Source organism: Pantherophis guttatus, chromosome 8, assembly GCF_059756535.1.
Source record: "Pantherophis guttatus breed Tessera chromosome 8, ASM5975653v1, whole genome shotgun sequence".
NCBI lineage: Eukaryota > Metazoa > Chordata > Lepidosauria > Squamata > Colubridae > Pantherophis > Pantherophis guttatus.
In genome coordinates, this window is record NC_142070.1 from 11,265,396 (window position 1) to 11,286,200 (window position 20,805).

Consider the following 20,805-nt stretch of genomic DNA (forward strand, 5'->3'; position numbering starts at 1 on the left):
TTTGTGAATTTTACGAATTTTCTTGTCACGGTTCTTAAGTGAATCATTGCATTTGTTAAGTGAGTAACATGGTTGGTAAGTGAATCTGGATCCCCCAGTGACTTTGCTTGTCAGAAGGTTGCAAAAGTTACAACTTCTGGAGGCAAGTCGTTCCTCCAATTAATTTTTCTGACTGTCAGGAAATTTCTCCTTAGTTTTAGGTTGCTTCTCTCCTTGATTAGTTTCCACCCATTGCTTCTTGTCCTGCCCTCAGGTGTTTTGGAGAATAGCTTGACTCCCTCTTTGTGGCAGCCCCTGAGATATTGGAACACTGCTATCATGTCTCCCCTGGTCCTTCTTTTCATTAAACTAGACATACCCAGTTCCTGCAACCGTTCTTCAGATGTTTTAGCCTCCAGTCCCCTAATCCTTTCTGTTGCTCTTCTCTGTACTCTTTCCATATATGCCCATGTATGATATGCCACATGCTCAATAAATAAATAGAGGGGTTAACACAGATAAAGTTTCCAACAATTTACAGTAGGGTTTATTGCTAAATCCATGAGCAGAAGGGGAAAAGAAGTAATTGGCAGCATTTCTGCAGGGAAGATCAAGGAGAGGCAAAACAGTGAAAGTTGCTTTAGGCTACTGACTGTCACACAAAACGGCAGAGGGGTAGAGAGGAGGGACAACAGTTAGTAAACAAACACTCTCATATCTAAACATTGCTTTTTGGCAAAATGCCCAAATGTGCTAGTGCACATGCACGTAATCACACAAACCCAAGGAGACACATTCACATGCATGCACACGCATTTGCATTAAGCTGCTCAACGAGAACTGGCTGCTCTGTCTGATTTTCAATAGAAGAAAATCCATCAATAGCAATAGCACTTAGACTTATATACCGCTTCGTAGTGCTTTACAGCAGTTGCCCCCAACCTTTTGGGTACTAGGAAACGGTTCCGTGGAGAGGAGGTTTTTCCTGTGTACCGGATGGGCCGTGGTTTCACGTGGTGCCTGCATCCCGCGGATGTGGTTTCCCTTGTTTGCGCGACCCGGTTTCTGGCATGCCGCGGCCCAATGCCAGTCCACGGACCGAGGGACCCCTGCTTTACAACATTCTCTAAGCCCGTGATGGTGAACCTATAGCACGCGTGCCAGAGAGGGCACACAGCGCCCTCTCTGACGGCACGCGAGCCATCACTCCAGGTCAGCTCTACGCATGTGCCTCCCACCAGACAGCTGGTCTTCGGGTCTCTGCCCGTAAGCACGGGGGGCACCTGCGAGGAGGCGTGTGCCTGTTGGGGGCGGGATGCATGCGGAGGGCCGCATTGCCCTGCATTTTGGGGGTTCGGGCGCACACACAATCACTCACACACATGCGTGCTTTGGGCACTCAGTCCGGAAAAGGTTAGCCATCACTGCTCTAAGCGGTTTACAGAGTCAGCATATCGCCCCCAACAATCTGGATCCTCATTTTACTGACCTTGAGCTGGTCAGGATCGAACTCCTGGCAGTAGGCAAAGTTTGCCTGCAATACTGCATTCTAGCCATCACAGTTCTTAATGTAAAGAAGGTTACAAGGAACCTTTATTTATGAAATAGCATTTTCTGAATTAACCATCTACATCTACATTCTCCTTTATCAGTGGACTAATAATTTGCTCGTTGTTTTATTTCTTTGTTATACTGTTTGCCATTGCATGCCTTTTTTCCCCATTTACCTTTTTTGTTAGTTTATCGAAGGAAAAATTACAAAGAAAAGAAAAAGCATGAAAAAGTAAGAAGAGAGCGAGAGAAAAAGAAGAGATATAGTTTAAAGTGAGGGGAAAAAAGAAATAGGCACCGACTTCCAACTCTAGCACAGTAGAAAGTAACAACATTACAACCAAAACTTTTTGCTTTTACACAACAGTATGTACAAGCCATTTCTATAACAATAACCGTGTCCAGTTTACAAAAACAAAATCAACATTTCATATATATATACATTTTTTTCCTATTGTGTAAGCACAAAATCCGGAAGCGATTTCAAAATAGAGACAACATGAAATATATCCTGGATAAAAGAATCCGTTTTTAATTAACTAGGAAAAAGAAGTTGACTTCAACCTACCTCTGTAGGCTTGACTTTTCTACAAAATAGAGAAAATGATGGTACATATTTTCTTTATTCTGTAAAAATGGCCCCCTCCTCCTGTGCTATTTTTAATGGAATGTCTTCATCCAAATCTCACCCCACCCCACCCCCGCCAGCATTTTTCAGGGATATTGCTATCCATCTTTAACCTGCAGGTTAAAACTATTACCAAGCTCTCTGCCTCCCAAACCATCCTGTTTCTTGCCCTCAAGGCAATCACATCTAAATACACGAGAATCTTGTATTATTATCTGCAAGCTCTCCCTTTCACCTCTGCAGATCTGCAGCCCCCTCTATCCCACCCTCACCCACCCACCCCCAAAGCTGTCCATCTGGGCTTCCGAGATTGCGTTGTTAATGATGGATTGAGCTATCGTCCCTCGCTCATCTACCCTGGGTGTGATATTGCTCCAGTGAATTCATCAACCTGACATATTCATGATACTTAAATGCAGGATGGGGGTTATTGCATTTAGCTCTGTTGGCGAGTCGCTAAATTATAAAGCATCAATGGGCACATTACCCATCGCGATCACGTAGAAAACTTCCTCCTAGGGAGTTTTCTGTAGCACGTCCTGGGCAAGGGTGGGTTCTACTTACCTTTACTACCGGTTCGCAATGGGATTGCGTGCGTATGTTTGCTTCGCACGCACGCGCACCTTGCTTCTGTGCATGCATGGATCGCCGATGACGACATCCGGGACGACATCCTCCTGCCAGTTTTACTACCGGTTCCTGCGAACCGGTCCGAACCAGGGGTAACCCACCACTGGTCCTGGGTCAATTCTACTGATTGTATATAGAGAGGTAGTCCTCGACTTACAACAGTTCCTTTAGTGACTGTTCGAAGTTACGACGACAACGGGAAAAAAGTGACTTATGACCCTTTTTCACACTTATGACCATTAGGAAATCCCCATGGTTACGTGATCAAAATTCAGACCCTTGGCAATTGACTCATATTTATGACGGATGAAGTGATCCCGGGGATATGTGATCCCCTTTTGTGACCTTCTGACAAGCAATGGGGAAGCCCGATTCACTGAACAACCCGTGTTACTAATTTAATAACTGCAGTGATTCACTTAACAACAGTGGCAAGAAAGGTCTTAAAATGGGGGCAAAATGTACTTAACAAATGTCTCACTTAGCAACATAAATTTTGGGCTCAGTTTATTTATTTATTTATTTATTTATTTATTTGATTTGATTTCTATACCGCCCTACTCCCGAAGGACTCAGGGTGGTGAACAGCCAACAATAAAATCCATACATACAAAATTTAAAAGCAGAATTAAAATCAAATTAAATAGTTTTGGCCCAGACAAATTAAAGTTTGTGGTCGTATATTGAGGACTACCTGTAGTAGGTAAGTGTAAAGTAAAATATATGTGTCGGCTTTTCTCAATCTTGGCAACTTTAAGATAGGTGGACTTCAACTCCCAGACTTCCCCAGCCAGCAAGCTCAAATGCATTTTGCTTTTTGTTGTTTGAAAAGACCTAAGAACAGTTGCGAACAGAAGCAAGCAAATATAGACAAAGCTGTTAAAAATAGTGAGCAGACATGATGCATATAATAAGTACTTAATTTTAAAGCGGTTGCCATTCTTATATTTAATATGGCGTCTTGCTATTTGCCAAAGCAATCTGCTCGTTGCTTTTTTAAATTCCCCTAAAAAAATGAGCTGTGAGATCAAGCCATATCAGTATTTGTACCGTGTTTCCCCGAAAATAAGACAGGGTCTTATTTTCTTTTGAACCCCGAAATAAGGGCTTGGCCTTATTATCGGGGGGGGGGGTGTCTTATTCTTTTCGAGATGCAGGAGGTGGTGAGCGTGGGACTGGATGTCCTGTCACCATTGTTGCCTCCCCTCCCTGTTCTTCTCATCCACTGAGTGGCTGGCCACCGCTGCCTTGACATGTCCCACCACCACCACTGCCTCATGGAGCAGGACTCTGCAGGGCTTGTTGTGCTGTTGCACTCATGAAATGCAGCACCGCCGCGAGCTTCATCATACCGGCACAGCTGGCGTCCTGCCGCTTGCAGCTGCGCCGATATGTGAACCTTGTGGCAGTGCTGCCATTTGTGCGTGCAACGGCACAAGCCTCGCAGAGTCCTGATCCATGAGGCAGCAGTGGCGGCGCGACGAGTCTCACAAAGACTCATTTCTGGCAGATGGGGTAGGTGAGAAGCGAGATGCGTGGAGCGATACATGGCTCTCCTTGCCATCTCTTCTCCCCCCCACCTCACCTCGCCGGGCATGGCAGGGTTCCTGCCCCTTGCTTAGCCACCCGTTCCCTTTAGGGATGCAATTTTGAGTGGCAGTTGGGATCTCAGCCTTCCTGGACAAAACGAAGTCAAGAACCACAAATCATGCTAGAATGAGTATCTCAGGGTTGTGATGGTGGTTTAATGGTGTCATTAGTTCCAAGTGAATGGTGAGTTCGCAGTGATTCAAAGTTGGCGCTATGGGGGTTTGCCTTGTAGCGCTTATATCACGTCGCCCCACCCTGCCACCATGCCCCCATTGGCCCCATCGGCTGCCCATCAGCTGTGGAGCACCGACATCACCCCGTCTCTGTGCCGCGTCATCAGAGCGGCGACGTCAGCGCCACCCCTTGCATTTGCCTCCGCGGCTGCCGTCACTCATCCGCCGCGGAACGGCTGCCTGCATATTGAATGTCCATCATGTCGAGCAGCAGCAGCGAGCCCCCATGCCCCTAGTCCCGACGCATCCCGTGTTCCCGAGCCTGGCCGCTTAACACCCAGTGCCATCACCCATCCCCGTGACAAGATACGCTGCTCAGAGCCCAGATCAGGGGATCAGGTCCACCGCTCCACATTCCCATCCCTATGATGTCGAGCAACGTAACAAGCACGACATAGGGTGGGCGAGAAGCGGGATGCACGTCTTACCTTTCCAGCTCTGTCGTGTTCCTCGCCATTGTGTCCAGGGAAACACGTTGTAAAAGAAAACTTCTCACAAGTGCAATCAAACTTCTTGAACTTGCAAGAAGTTTTCTTTTACAATGTGTTTCCCTGGACACAACGGCGAGGAACACGACAGAGCTGGAAAGGTAAGATGCACGCCCTGCTTCTTCCCCACCCCCCCACCCCCCACCCCCCCACCCCCGCAAATTGCATCTCTAAAGGGGTCAGGTAGCTAAGCAAGGGGCATGAGTGGGGCGCGAGGCGGGGCGCTGGCCTGCCGCTCTTTTTGTGGCGGCCATCAGCATTACTGATAGGTACGGTAAGGGCATGTGGGGTGCGTGGGGCATGTTCCCCCCCTTTCCCCTCCTCCGGCCTCGCCTCCTCACATCGTGTTGTTCGCACGGAAATGGCGAGGAAATGGCGGGACCGGCTGCACATGCATGTAAGTAGTGGGGGGGGCTTATTTTGCGGGGGGGGCTTATTTTATCGCACGCACTGAAAAGCCCGATTGGGCTTATTGTCTGGAGAGGTCTTAGTTTTGGGAAAACATGGTGTTTAATAACGATAATGTAGTAATGATAATGTAGCAATGATAATAGTAGCCGTATAAGATTAAAAAAATTGCTTCTGAAGGAGACAGAATCAATCTTCATTTTGGCCTCACCATCAGCTTCGCACGTGGAAATATATTGCCTGCAGCATGGTATGTTGAAATTAATTTATCCAATATTGATGGTATTCTGCTTTTTGTCCAAATGTGTGCTCCACAAGCTTAGCTGCATGCACCGAGTCAGAGAAATTTTATCCACATTCCTTTTTTTGCTTACCAAATAAGAGATTCAGTTCAGTGCCAACCCTTAGTCCACATTTTCTAGCAATACAGGTACCAAGATGGTAAATGTTTAGGTTGGGTGATTTAAAAAGCACATTGTCTTCTATATTCCAGAGGGCAAAATTCGGAGAGAAATGATAAACCCAAGTGTCTATGGAGCTTCTCAATCAACCAGGTTGTGGTTGTCCCAAAGGCACTTTTTCCAAAAGGCAACTGGACTTTGTTGGTTTGTTCTTTGAAAATGTTTCGCTTCTCATCCAAGAACCTTCAGAGAATGGAACAAGCTTCCTGGATGAGGAGCGAAACATTTCAAAACAAGATAGTCCAGTTGCTGTCAAGGCTCCGACGGATGCCCTAATTAAATCATGAGCCTCGAGCCAAGCTTCAAAGGAAATCCAGTTATTTATTAGGAGCTTCATGTCGGCATGTTCCAAGTGAAGCCAACTCTGACCCCACATAATTTACAACTCAGGCATGATCCTATTTCCCCCCTCCCCCCCAGGGCGTATCATCAGTCACATTCGCCAACAGAGCAATTTTGCAGGTTGTAGAGATCACTCCCCTCCGGCCGCTGTGGATAACCCTGGGAGACAGCCTTGAGAGAGATATGTCTGGCATGTGCTTTTGTTTTTGGCTGCCATGCTGCTTCGCTGTTTTCCCATCCTCCTTGCCTATGGCAACTCGAGAGCAGACCAGGAATGCTTTGCCAGTTGCCAGTTGCCTTTTGCAAAAAACACCTTTGGAATATACCTGGTTTTTGGTTTGGAGCTTTTTGTATAATTTTTTTATTTCTTTAACATTGTAAACAATATCTATATAACTAGTGTGCTGTCTGAGTACAATTGAGTTTGAGATATAGTATTGGTAATAGTAAAAATAATATTCTTAACATCGATAATGATCACATGATAATAGTAATGTTTACTTATCCATTTTAGTAAATCTTCATTCTAATTGATCCTTCTCTTGTACTTTTAGGTTTCTAACTTCTGTTTCTACTGATTAGTCATTGATAAAACAAATCCCACGTTAAAAATAACATTCAGTTTCTTCTTTCTCCTTAATTTTAAGTGTTAATCTATCCATTTCTGCACATTCTAATGTTTTTTTAAATTACAATTTCATCTGTAGGAATCTCCTCATTTTTCCATTGTTGTGCAAACACAATTCTGTCTGCTATATCAGGGGTGAAATCCAGCAGGTTCCGGAGAACCGGTAGCGGAAATTTTGAGTAGTTCAGAGAACCAGCAAATATCACTTCTGGCTGGCCCCAGAGTGGGGTGGGAATGGAGATTTTGCAATATCCTTCCCCCAGGAGTGGGGTGGAAATGGAGATTTTGTAGTATCCTTCAGCCTGATATTCCTTGTATATTTACAGGAACAGTACTGACACTTTCTTGCTCCTCACACAGCTTAGACTCATTTAGCCATTAACTAATGGCTTGCTTTACGTAAATGAACAGATTTTAGCCTGCTTTCATTGACCACAAAATTGGAACAATACATGACAAAATCAAGATACATGCTGAGTATCTATCTATCCAGGGTATTCAACCATACTTCATTTCATGCTATAATCCTTGGAGCTGAAAGAGTGCTGTCGTTTCTTGTTCTGCACAATTATATGTCTCTGTTCCCTTCATCAATTCCTCTTCCCTCCGAGCCAAACTCTCTCATTCCTCTCCTCTCTGGTTTTGTGCAAGGCTCACAAAATGAGAATAATAGAATCACAGGACTGGAAGGGAGTCTTGAAGATTTTCACCAAAGCAGGTAACCTTATACCACTCCGGAAAAATAGCTCTCCAATCATTTCTTGAAAATCTCCAGCAATGGAGCACCCACAACTCTGAGAGCAATCGCAATCGCCGCTACCGGTTCACTTGAACCCGTATGAACCGCCTAAATACCATACGCCTCTGTCTGAGAGGCAAGCTATTCCACTGATTAATCATTCTCATTGTCAGAAAATTTCTGGAGTGGTGCGGTGGCCTAGAGGTGAAGCTCTTGCCTCACAATCAGGAGGCTGTGAGTTCGATCGTAGGTAGAGTCAGATGTTGCTCTCTCTGGGCACAGTGAGAATTTATCTGCTGAACAAAACTCCACATTGGCAACAGGAAGGGCATCCGGCCATTGAAAACACTCTGCTAACTCCATTCAGTTGCCCAGACTCCACCCTGCAAGGGATTATGGGGTTGTTAAAAGAAGATGTTTGTCAGAAAATGTCCCCTTAATTCTAGATTGGATCTCTCTCTTTAATGAGCTTCCACCCCCTTGCTACTTGTCCTACACTCAGGTGCTTTGGGAAATATGTCATCCCCCTCTTCCCTGTAACAGCCCCTTAAGCAGTGGTGGATTGTTCCTGGTTCGCATCGGTTCGCAAGAACCGGTAGTAAAAATTTGTAGTAGTTTGGAGAACCGGTAATAACATTGGCTGGCCACACCCCCGAACATTTTGGCATGAGAAGAAGAAGGAGAAGGAGAAGGAGAAGGAGAAGGAGAAGGAGAAGGAGAAGGAGAAGGAGAAGGAGAAGGAGGAGAAGAAATTGCAGAAATCTACTGTACTAAACTAATGAGATATTCATTACAAAACAAATAACCAGGTAATAATGCATGAAACTCTAATGAGAATGATATTAAACCTGACACTTCCACAATCCTTGACAGAGGATCGAATTAAAGAGTGATATGTGAGCTTTGCGAAGGGATTGTTTTAAGCCCGTACAGAACAACGCGGAATATATATGTTGTGTTATTGCAAAGTCCTGAACGCCGCATGGATCAAACTGAGACAGGATGCACAAAACTTGTTTCTTTCTCAGGCACGGCATTGAGACAAGAATGATGAAACGTGATTCTTTTTCTGTGATGCCCCCAAGGGAAGACAGGACAACAAATATCAGGTTTTTCTTAAAAATAAATAAAGCTGTCAGCTTGCCAGCCCTCTGGGAACTCCGCCACTTGGAAAGGGGATATTTAGTCTCAAATGGTTAAGTCTCTTGTTAAATGTCCTAACTTGTTCATGTTTCTGAAGGCTCATGCTTATTTGCTCTTTGTTTCACGACTTTTCTCTGGAATGGGGTCCTTGTCTATATGTTCCTCACCAGGTGGGATTCAGATAATTCAACAACTGGTTCTCTGCCCTAATAACTGGCTGGGTAGGGGTGGCTGGGTGGTCATGTGACTGGGTGGGCATGGCCAACTTGACATCACTCATGTTGAGGAGCACCTCACCTCGTCCAGCCTCTCCTTGCCATGCCTGGCCCCACTTCGCCCCTCCCTTCCCAGCCACTCCTTGTCACACCCAGCTAGTTGCCCCACTGCCCAGACGGGCGAGCGGCCAGATGGCTGGCCGAGCAAGTAGGTGGTGAGGCGAGGAGTGGCTGGGAGGGGAGGGGCAAGGAGGGGCCAGGTGTAGCGAGGCACGCTATTCAGCCGGTTCACCAAACTGCACAAAAAGTTAGCTACTGGTTCTACCGAACCTGTGCAAACCGGCTGAATCCCACCACTGTTCCTCACTATGTGTGTGAGGTGTGTGAGGTAAATTAAACTAAGAAGGAATGACTGGCCAAGGGTTTGGAAAATACGTGGTTGAAGGAAGCAAGGGTCAAGTGAAGAAACATGTGATAGGTCCCACTCTCTGTGACTGCCATGGTTATGACCGCCAACATTGAGGTGCAAGAACGGAAGGACAGGATTTGTGTTGTGATATCACAGCACACACTACATCAGGGGTGTCAAACTTGATTTCATTGAGGGCCGCATCAGGGTTGTGTTTGACCTTGGGGGGTATGGCCATGGCCAGGGTGGGTGTAGCCAACTCGGCATCACTTGTGTCGGGGGCGCCTATGGTGGCCCGAGCGCTCTGCCAGTGAAAATAGGCTCCTGAGCTCCATTTTTGGCTGTGATGGACTCCTGCAACCCTCTGCTAGCAAAAAAAAGAGCTGGGGGGGGCTGCCTGCGGGCCTCCCAAGCTTTATTTTTGCTGGCAGAGGGAATTGAGATAGAGGGGAAACTGTAGTCAAAACAACGTATTTTCTCTTGAGAACCAAGGACATTCTCACATCTGATCGGAGGAAAGCGGAGTGATACTACCCAGCTGCCAATCCGCACCGTGATTGGACCATGTGACTGATTGTTTTGAGAAAGTAGAAAAACATTTGCTTTTAATTAGGTGAAAACCATGGGAGTCTTCAGAGTCGGTTTTCACCAGATATGTGCCAATATGATAATTCCAATAAAAGTATTTTTCTGAGGACTCTACCTGCCTCACAGTTTTGCTTGCTATGGATTTATTACTTGGAACCCTGACACTCTGCCCTATCTCCAAGGCTTCGACAATTTACATAAAGATTTCCATTTGATCCTCGCAACAACAACAGAATGAGATGGGTTGTCCTATGAGAACATGACTTGCCCCGAGCCACCCTCTATACCTAGATCTTCCAGGTCCTAGACAAGGGGTGAAATGTACTTACTGTCAGGTTTCGAGGTCGTCTCAAATAAATTGCATTTCAAACAAAGTCTTTGATGAAAAACTCCCATTTATTAAGCACGACATTCTAACTCCGACTCCATCGTAGCCAACACTGACTTCCTGACCCAAAACCCTCCCTTTCCTTTCCCCACTCCCCTGCACTCATTGGCCATCTTCCAAGTCACTCTACCCCTAATCTACTGCTCCAGCTCAAAGGAATTTCCCCCCTCCCATCCCATCTCCTAGGGGATATTATCTCCAGGGAAAATAAGTAGGTGAAAAGTCAAACGTCCCTTTCCAGACATCTCCGCTTCTCCTTCTTATGTCAGCACTAGAGTAAATGCAGCTTGAAGTACCGGCTCGCTGATGTGCACGCATGTCTACGCATGTGCAGATGGTCAAAACCAGGACGTGACAACATCCTGGTCTGGGGGGGCTGAGCCTCCTGCCGCTGGTGCTACCTGTTCTCCGAACTACCCACTGTGGTGTTATCGGCTCCCATGAGTCGGATAGAGCCAGCAGCATTTCACCCCTGTCCTAGACCCACCCTCGATTTTTAATTTAATTCGGGAAGCAGTGCTGCCATTGGGAATGCTGGTATGTACTTTGTTATTAAGGTCTTGGGTTATATAAAGGAACAGCTGGCTTAAGCAGTCATTTTTATGCTTTTTATTTTTAAGACCAGTGTGCCCAAGCTCACAGAATCGGTCCCTGACATTTGACAGCATCTTCAAAATGGTTCCATCGCACTCAAAACCAAGTCAAAATCCTCTTTTTTCTGGGAGTAAAAATACGGTAAGAAAAGGGAAATTAAAGTCTGCGATCCTTTCATGCCGAATTGGTAGAACTTCTGCCCCTCCCCCACCCCACCCCCTGGCCAAATTAATCTTATTCATTCCTACAATTATTTTTCGGGGAAATAATTACTTATCTCTGTGCCTTTGGATTCGTTGTATGAATGAGACTGTTGACTGGCTAATAATTCAACGCACTCAAGCATCCGTACATAATTTTGCATGTCATCATCTGTACAGCTCATTAGGTTACAGGCTGAAAACTTCCAAACTACATTATTTAGAAGAACATATGGTAACTAATGGTTGTGATCCTGAATATTCACAAGCATTGCCAATTTGGACTCAACGGGGCAAAAGTCTTGGGTTATAGAATGAACAAGAGACACAATTTATGGAAATTCTGCAGTGGAATGATTTAAAATCTAAAGCAATGTAATTGTGTTTTTTTAAAATAAATACAGACATAAAAAGATTTATATCGCAGTATGGTTGTCGATGGAGCCAGCAAAAGGAGCATGGTAGCTCATAAGATTAGAATGCTGGGCTGCCAATCGGCGGGCTCGTGTTCGAGATCTGATTGCTGCTGCAGGATAGGGTGAGCTCCCATCACACGCTCCAGCTCCTGCCGACACAGCAGTTTGAATTGCGACCGTCATAAATGCGAGTCAGTTGCCTAGTGTCTGAATTTTGATCATGTGAACATGGGGATTATGCAATGATCGTAAGTGTGAAAAATGGCCATAAGTCCCTTTTATTCAGGGCCATAACTTCAAACGGTCACTAAATGAACTGTTGTAAGTCGAGGACTACCAATGAAACGAAACCATGCTAATGTACATCAGAGCAGGGGTGGATTCTAAAATTTTTTACTACCGGTTCTGTGGGCGTGGCTTATTTTGTGGGCGTGGCTTGATGGTCATGTGACAATTCTTTAGGATTTAGCAGAGATACTGGTCTACTAGTCTTTTAACTGCTTGCAGAGTTGTACCGGTCTACTCATTTGTTTTTGGAGGCACCAGTCTACTCATTCGTTTTTCGAGGCACTGGTCAACTCATTCGTTTTTCGAGGCACCAGTCTACCACCACACTTTCTTTTAACACTGATCAGCTGTAGGGCGGCCCTTTGAAGCAAGAGTTTAAACAGTTTTTTTCCTTCTAGCCGATCAGCTGGGATTCAGGAGGCAGCAATAGATTGGGGGTGGGGCCAAATAAAAGGTAAGAATAACGCCGGGGGGGTGGGCAGGAGGGCCCAGCTCCTGAAAAAAGAGAACCGGTTCGGTGACATCATATTGTCACTGCTACCGGCTTGGCCGAACCGGGCCGAACCAGGAGGAACCCACCACTGCATCAGAGGGTTAAAATTCACCAGACAAGCTCCAGGTATGAACCATACCTCTTCTCACGTCTTGCTACCAGTTTTAAAGAAGCCTTGGGAGAAAAGCCATTATGCATTGGAACCTAACCTTCAGTTATGTTTAGATATTTATCGTTCCTTGGAGGCTATAGTTCCCTTTGTCATTTTCTCTGTTGTTGATAGATGTCCTTTTGTGACACAGTTTTGTTATTCTAATTTTCATATTGAAAGAAGGGAACATAAGCCACTGAGAGTCCCTCTGGACCGGAGCCGCATGTGAGCTCTGTTAAATAACTTATAGAAATGTCTTCAGCCTTTTCAACAACCTATCTATTCACGTTTTCAATGGCATCTTCTATTCTCAGCAAATGTCAGATGACATTCACAGGTTATCTGCAAGGAGAAGGGCTTGTTGTGGTCCGCCAGCAGCCTGCAGAGCTGGCAGCAGAGTCCGACAGTGAGGAGGCTGGGGGGGACCATGGGTCAGTCCTGGAGTCTGGGGAAGGCTCAGACGAGGGCTCTGCATCAGAGGCAGAGAAAGAGCCATCTGGGAGGGACGTGCTGCCTCCGGAGCCTCCAGAGTCGGACCCCAGCGAGGCAGAGGAACAGGGGGAGCCTGTTCCCAGTACGCCCATGCGCAGAGCTGCCAGAAGGCAAGAACAGTTACAGCAAAAGGGACGACTCGGGAGTAGGGCTTGGAGATGATTGGCCCCTCCCATAAGACTTAAAAGAGGAGCAAAGGCACGTGGGCCTTTGCAGGAAGCAACGTTGTTAATTCTGTGCAGTTTACAGTCAGAAGCTCTGTTTGATTCTGGACTCTGCGTAGCTTTGCCAATTAGGTCTTTGGCAGCGTGTCAAGAGAGATAAAGGTCGGTGATTATCAGCCTTATCCCGAAGGACTCTTTACAACTATTTGGGACTCATCTGTGAATGAACAGAATTCACAGCTGATAAAATAAAACAGGTTTTTGGGGCTATTCGTGCCTTTTACTGACTCAGGAAGCCTAGGTCAGAACAGGGATGGCTTATGTTTTTATTGGGCAAATATGGTACATATGGAGGCACGATGACTCGGCAGTTAAGATGCTGAGCTTGTAAGCTGGCAGCCTGGGTTCAAGACCTGAGTGTCACGTGATGGGGTAAGCTCCCTGTTAGGGTTCCAAGTAATATACCCATAGCAAGCAAAACTCCGAGGCAGGTAGATTCCTCAAAGAATAGTTTTATTGGGTATATCATATTGGCACTGATCTGGTGAAAATCGACTCTAAAAGTTCCCACGGTTTTCACCTAATTAAAAGTAAAAGTTTTTCCCCTTCCCCAAACAATCAGTCACATGGTCCAATCAAGGTGCCATCCAGTTGCCTGGTAACATCACTCCTCCTCTCTCTGACCAGGTGTGAGAACGTCCTTGCTGCCCAGGAGAAAGTATTTTGTTTTGGCTACAAAACCCCAGCTATCTCTATTCCGTCCCCCCTCCCTATCCCTCAACTCCAGTGCGGCAACACGGAAGCTTCCAAAATGGCTTCGGTCAGGTCCGCTTCAGGGTTGACACTCCCATTCCTTGCCTCAGTTTCTGCCCACCTAGCAGTTTGAAAGTATGCAAATGTGAGTAGAGAAATAGGTACCACTTCAGTGGGAAGGTAACAGCATTCTATGTGCCATGGTATATATAGGCAGTCCTCGATTTACAGCAATTCATTTAGTGACTGCGTCAAAGTTACAAGGCCCACTGAAAAAAAGTGGCAATTTTTCACACATACGACTGTTGCAGCATCCCCATGGTCATGTGATCAAAATTCAGACACTTGGCAACTGACTCGTATTTATGACTGTTGCAGTGTCTTGGGGTCATGTGATCCGCTTTTGTGAACGTCTGACAAGCAAAGTCAATGAGTAAGCCAGATTCACTTACTGACTTTACAAATGCAGTGATTCACTTAACAACTGTGGCAAGAACGATTGTAAAATGGGGGCGAAATTCACTTAACAAATGTCTCACTTAGCAGCAGAAATGTTGGGCTCAGTTGTGGTCATAAGTCGAGGACTACCTGTAGCCATGCTGGCCACATGACCACAGAAACTGGCTCCCTCAGTTAAGAAAAGGAGGTGAGCACTGCCCCCTAGTGTCAGACACGACTGGACAGGGAAAATCTTTACCTTTATCTATTGTACATATAACTAAGACAACCTGTTTATGAGGATAGATTTTACCATTTCGCATGAAGATACAAATCCACCCCCCCACACACAAACTGTAAAAATGTAGCTTCCAAAATAATTTGGAGCAGATTTGTTTCTTGTGTAAAAGGAACAGAGCATAATGAATGTCAGCAAGGTGTGAATTTGTTTAGACTAAAAAAATAAATAAGAGTTTATTTACTTGATTCACGCTTCCTTTCTCCCAGCCTCCCGTTTCAAATGTGTTATGGGGGAGCAGGCAAGTGTGTACGTAAGGTTGGACGTGTAGCGGGGAAAAAAAACATGGGGCTGGTTAGATCAAGTGTAATAAATTAAGCATAACCTCTTCCTAGTTATTTTCTCAGGGAGATGAGAAACAAGGAGCCTCATCAGCTCAGGCCCAAAGAATTTTGACAAAACCATGAGGAGAAACTAGGGAACCAAGATCAGCTTGGGATAACATTTCCTAGAATTGGTGTCAGCAACCGGTGGCTCCTGAGCCGCATGCGGCTCTTTGACCCCCCTGCCTACCCGGTCGCCAGACCTTCTCTCCACCCTGAGGCACTGGCCCAACCAGGCCGTGGCCAATGCCAACCTCACTAACACGAGGGCTGGCGGGATGGGAATGGGATCCAGGAGGAGGGTATGATGGAAAGGGGGACCGGCCTGCTGCTGAGGAGCGAGCATAAGCTGCGGCGGTGGCTTCCTCCTCCTTCTCCTCACAGGACCCACTGGCCGGCTGTTGTGGGGTCAGGAGGGCAGGAAAAGGGGACTGCCCTGCTCAGAGAAAGCCAGAGTGCCCTTGCCACCCATCAGCCAGTCAACCCAGCAGCTCTGCACGCCTTCACTGCACTTTGGCTGCTCGCTTGATGAGGGTATCCCTGCTCATGTGTGCCCCTCCTGGCCAGGGGGTCGCGTGAGGAGGAGGAGGAAGCCACCGCCGCGACTCGTGCTCGCTCCTCAGCCAGCCTGGATTTCTGAAAAGTTGCCAAGAAAAAAGAAAAGGAGAAGCGAAGAGCCCCAAGGAGAGCCCATCGGGTCAGCCCAACCTCAGCTTTCTGAGAGAGCGCGAGAAGAGACACAGAGATAGAGGAGGGAGAGAGGAGAGAGGAGTGGGAGAGGAGAGAGAGAGAAAGGAGAGAGAGAAAGGGAGGGAGGGAGGGAGGGAGGGAGAGATTTCCCACAGTAAACACCAGGAGCCACAAAACCTGGGAAGGCGTGGCTGGGGTGGGGGGGTCATGTGACTGGGTGGGAGTGACGTTGAGTTGGCCACACCCAGCCAGGTTTTGTGGCTCTCAGTTTTCTTTTCTGTGGGAAACCGGTCCAAATGGCTCTTTGAGTGTTTAAGGTTGCAACCCCTGTCCTAGAAGAACAAAACTTTTTTTTTTAAATACTACATCTTTGGTCTTCCAAAAACACTAGGTAGGTAGTCCAATTCTCATTACCTCATAATTTTGCTCTCTCTCTATTCTATTCTATTCTATTCTATTCTATTCTATTCTATTCTACTCCATTCCATTCCATTCCATTTCCATTTCCATTTCCATTTCCATTTCATTCCATTCCATTTCCATTTCCATTTCCATTTCCATTTCCATTCCATTCCATATTTTCTATTCTATTCTATTCCATTCCATTCCATTCCATTCCATTCCATTCCATTCCATTTCCATTTCCATTTCCATTCCATTCCATATTTTCTATTCTATTCTATTCTATTCTATTCTGTTCTGTTCTGTTCTGTTCTGTTCTGTTCTGTTCTATTCTATTCTATTCTATTCTACTCCATTCCATTCCATTCCATTCCATTTCCATTCCATTCCATATTTTCTATTCTATTCTATTCTATTCTATTCTATTCTACTCCATTCCATTCCATTCCATTCCCATTTCCATTTCATTCCATTCCATTTCCATTTCCATTTCCATTTCCATTTCCATTTCCATTCCATTCCATATTTTCTATTCTATTCTATTCCATTCCATTCCATTCCATTCCATTCCATTCCATTCCATTCCATTCCATTTCCATTTCCATTTCCATTCCATTCCATATTTTCTATTCTATTCTATTCTATTCTATTCTGTTCTGTTCTGTTCTGTTCTGTTCTGTTCTGTTCTGTTCTGTTCTGTTCTATTCTATTCTATTCTATTCTACTCCATTCCATTCCATTCCATTCCATTTCCATTTCATTCCATATTTTCTATTCTATTCTATTCTATTCTATTCTATTCTATTCCATTCCATTCCATTACATTCCATTTTCATTCCATTCCATATTTTCTATTCTAGTCTAGTCTATTCTATTCTAGTCTAGTCTAGTCCACTCCATTCCATTCCATTCCATTCCATTTCCATTCCATTAGATATATTCTATTCTATTCTATTCTATTCTATTCTATTCTATTCTATTCTATTCTATTCTATTCTATTCTATTCTATTCTATTACATTACATTACATTACATTACATTACATTACATTACATTACATTACATTTTCATTCCATTCCATTCCATTACATTCCATATTTTCTAGTCTAGTCTAGTCTAGTCTATTCTACTCCATTCCATTCCATTCCATTTTTATTCCATTTCATATTTTCTAGTCTAGTCTAGTCTAGTCTAGTCTAGTCTAGTCTAGTCCATTCCATTCCATTCCATTCCATTCCATTCCATTCCATATTTTCTAGTCTGGTCTGGTCTGGTCTGGTCTGGTCTGGTCTGTGCTATGCTATGCTATGCTATGCTATGCTATGCTATGCTATGCTACTCCATTTTCATTCCATTCCATTCCATATTTTCTATTCTATTCTATTCTAGTCTATTCTACTCCATTCCATTCCATTCCATTCCATATTACAATTCCCAGAAGTGACATAGCAACACAGAGAGATGTTGAAAGTTGTTCAGCAGGGAGGGCTACACAAGTCCCTCCATATGCTTTAAAAAGTACAGATAATCCTTAACTTACAATCATTTATTTAGAGACTTGTTCAAAGTTGCAACAGCACTGGAAAAAAGTGATTTATGGCTGTTTTTCACACTTATGACCATTACAGCATCCCCATCCTTTGCAACTCACTCTTATTTATGACGGTTACAATGTCCTGGGGTCATGTGATCCCCTTTTGCGACCTTCTGACAAGCCAAGTCAATGGGGAAGCCAGATTCACTTAACAACCGTGTTACTCACTTAACAACTGCAGTGATTAATGTAACAACTGTGGCAAGAAAAGTCACAAAATGGAGCAAAACTCACTTTACAACTGTCTCACTTAGCAACAGAAATTTGGGCTCAATTGTAGTCGTAAGTCAAGGAATACCTGTATTGAAGCACAATTTCTCCTTTTTAAATAGAATAGAATAGAATAACAGAGTTGGAAGGGACCTTGGAGGTCTTCTAGTCCAACTCCCTTAAAACATAATCATAAATTGATGGGATATAGCAGACCAAAGGCATACAGGAAAGTATATGAATACAGGAATAACTATTATCTACAACATTATTGTCCATAAATATATTTCTTTTTAATTAAACTCCATTTGAGTACTGCTTCAGAGACATAAACAAGCACAAAGACACACAATTATTTTCTTTACAAGTTGAGGCCATGTACCATTGGAATATGATTAATATAGCTAGTTACAATGGCTTTGTTCTAAGCCAATCAACCCTAAAGTTACATTAATGAAGATATTGTTTTTTCTGAAATGAAAATGTCATTAAACATAACCACAAAACAAAATATTTGGGACTTAGGTATTGCTGAAAAAATAAGAAGGTCAAGTATAAAATATCAAACACATAACCCAGGGGTGAAATCCAATTTTTTTTACTACCGGTTCTGTGAGCGTGGCTTGGTGGGCATGGCAGGGGAAGGATACAGCAAAATCTTCATTCCCACGCCACTCCAGGGGAAAGATACTGCAAAATCTCCATTCCCACCTCAATCCAGGGGAAGGATACCGCAAAATCTCCATTCCCACCCTACTCCAGGGGAAGGATACTACAAAATCTCCATTCCCACCCTACTCCAGGGGAAGGATACTACAAAATCTCCATTCCCATCCCACTCCAGGGGAAGGATACTACAAAATCTCCATCCCCTCCCAACTCCAGGGGAAGGATACTACAAAATCTCCATTCCCACTCCACTCCAGGGGAAGGATACTGCAAAATCTTCATTCCCACCCCACTCCAGGGGAAGGATACTGCAAAATCTTCATTCCCACCCCACTCCAGGGGAAGGATACTACAAAATCCCTATTCCCACCCCACTCTGGGGCCAGCCAGAGGTGGTATTTGCCGGTTCTCCGAACTGCTCAAAATTTCCGCTACCAGTTCTCCAGAACCTGTCAGAACCTGCTGGATTTCACCCCTGATATAACCTTTTTCTGTATCTGATTATTTTGAATTTAATCCCTATGGATGACCATGCAAGAAAAAGAGCTGAAAATAGATATTATGTTTTAAAACTGAAGTTTTGCAAGGAAATTCACAAATAATCAGAAAAGATTTTTCTTGCTGTTGTTCATTATCCTAATGGGAAACTGTGCAAAACAAATTGAGGACCCAGTTTGTGGGGGCAATAAGCTGACTTTGTATAAATATACAAAAGTATGAAGGCTATTGCTTAACGCATTGTAAGCCGCCCTGAGTCTCTGGAGAAGGGCGGCATATAAATCAAATAAAAAAAAATCTTTTCCGCAAGTAAATACTGCCACCTGGTGACTAGTTAGTAAAATGTGCAAGGAAAAAGCCAGAACTGGAATAAATTAATGATAGCAATCCTAGAACACAAGATATGAACTTTCAGGGAAATTATTGTATGTGTGTATGAAGATAATTTTATGTTTTGAAAATTCCTGGTTCAGACTCTCCTTTAATAGAAAAGAGGAGTTTTTTTTCATTTTTTCAGCACAGTTGTAACTTTGGTCACTAAATGAACGGTTGCAGGAACTGGGCATGGCTAGTCTACTGAAGAGAAGGACCAGGGGAGAGATGATAGCCGTCTTCCAATATTTGAGGGGCTGCCACAGAGAGGAGGGGGTCAACCTGTTTTCCAAAGCACTCGAAAGCCAGACAAGGAATAATGGATGGAAACTGATCAAGGAGAGATTCAACCTGGAAATAAGGAGAAATTTTCTGACAGTGAGAACAAGCAACCAACGGAACAGAAGTTGCCTTCAGAAGTAGTGGGAGCTTCATCACTGGAGGCTTTCAAGAAGAGACTGGACTGTCCTCAGTCAGAAATGGTGTAGGGTCTCCTGCTTGGGCTAGATGACCTACAAGATCCCTTCCAACTCTGTTAATCGGTTATCTGTTATTTTTTTATATAAACCAGCATTCCGGCCATGTCAGTCTGTATACCAAACCACTGCCATGATTGTTAAGGATATTGTTGTTGTGTTACCAACCAGCAGAGTGTAGAGCACAGAGAAACGTTGCTGAGAGCAATGAATAAGAGATATGCAAACTGGCTTGTTCTAGTGCCATCTTCACTTGGATTGTATATCACCAACACAGTTTGTACTATTCACATTAACTCTCAGTTTAGCTCTTAACAATCCTAGTTAGTTCTGGTTGGCTCTGGGCCCATAACCAATGTTAAGGATATTGTTGTTTTGTTACCAACCAGCAGAGTGTAGAGCACAGAGAAACGTTGCTGAGAGCAATGAATAAGAGATGTGCAAACTGGTTTATCAAAAGTTTACTTTATAGTGAAAAAAACAATCTCATAGTCTTTAAATCAATCCAAGTCTTTGCCAGTTAAATCAGTCCAGTGATACAAAATCTTCTTACCACACAAACAGTAGTTGGTTAGAATAACAAACTCACTCTGGTTCACAAGCCACGATGGTAGCAGATCCATCCAACCATGATAGCACAATGATAGCAACTCCTCACACTATGGTAGCATATCATCAACTGAATATGTTACAGTACCTTTCTTAAATACGTTCACAACTAATTAAAGCATGACTCAACATTACAATGAATCAGCAGGAAAACTTTAAAGTCACACAATACATATTCATATTAAAGTCACAGAACACATATATTGCCTGGACAACTTGTTAGGCTCAAACCATAACCTAACAATGATAATGAAG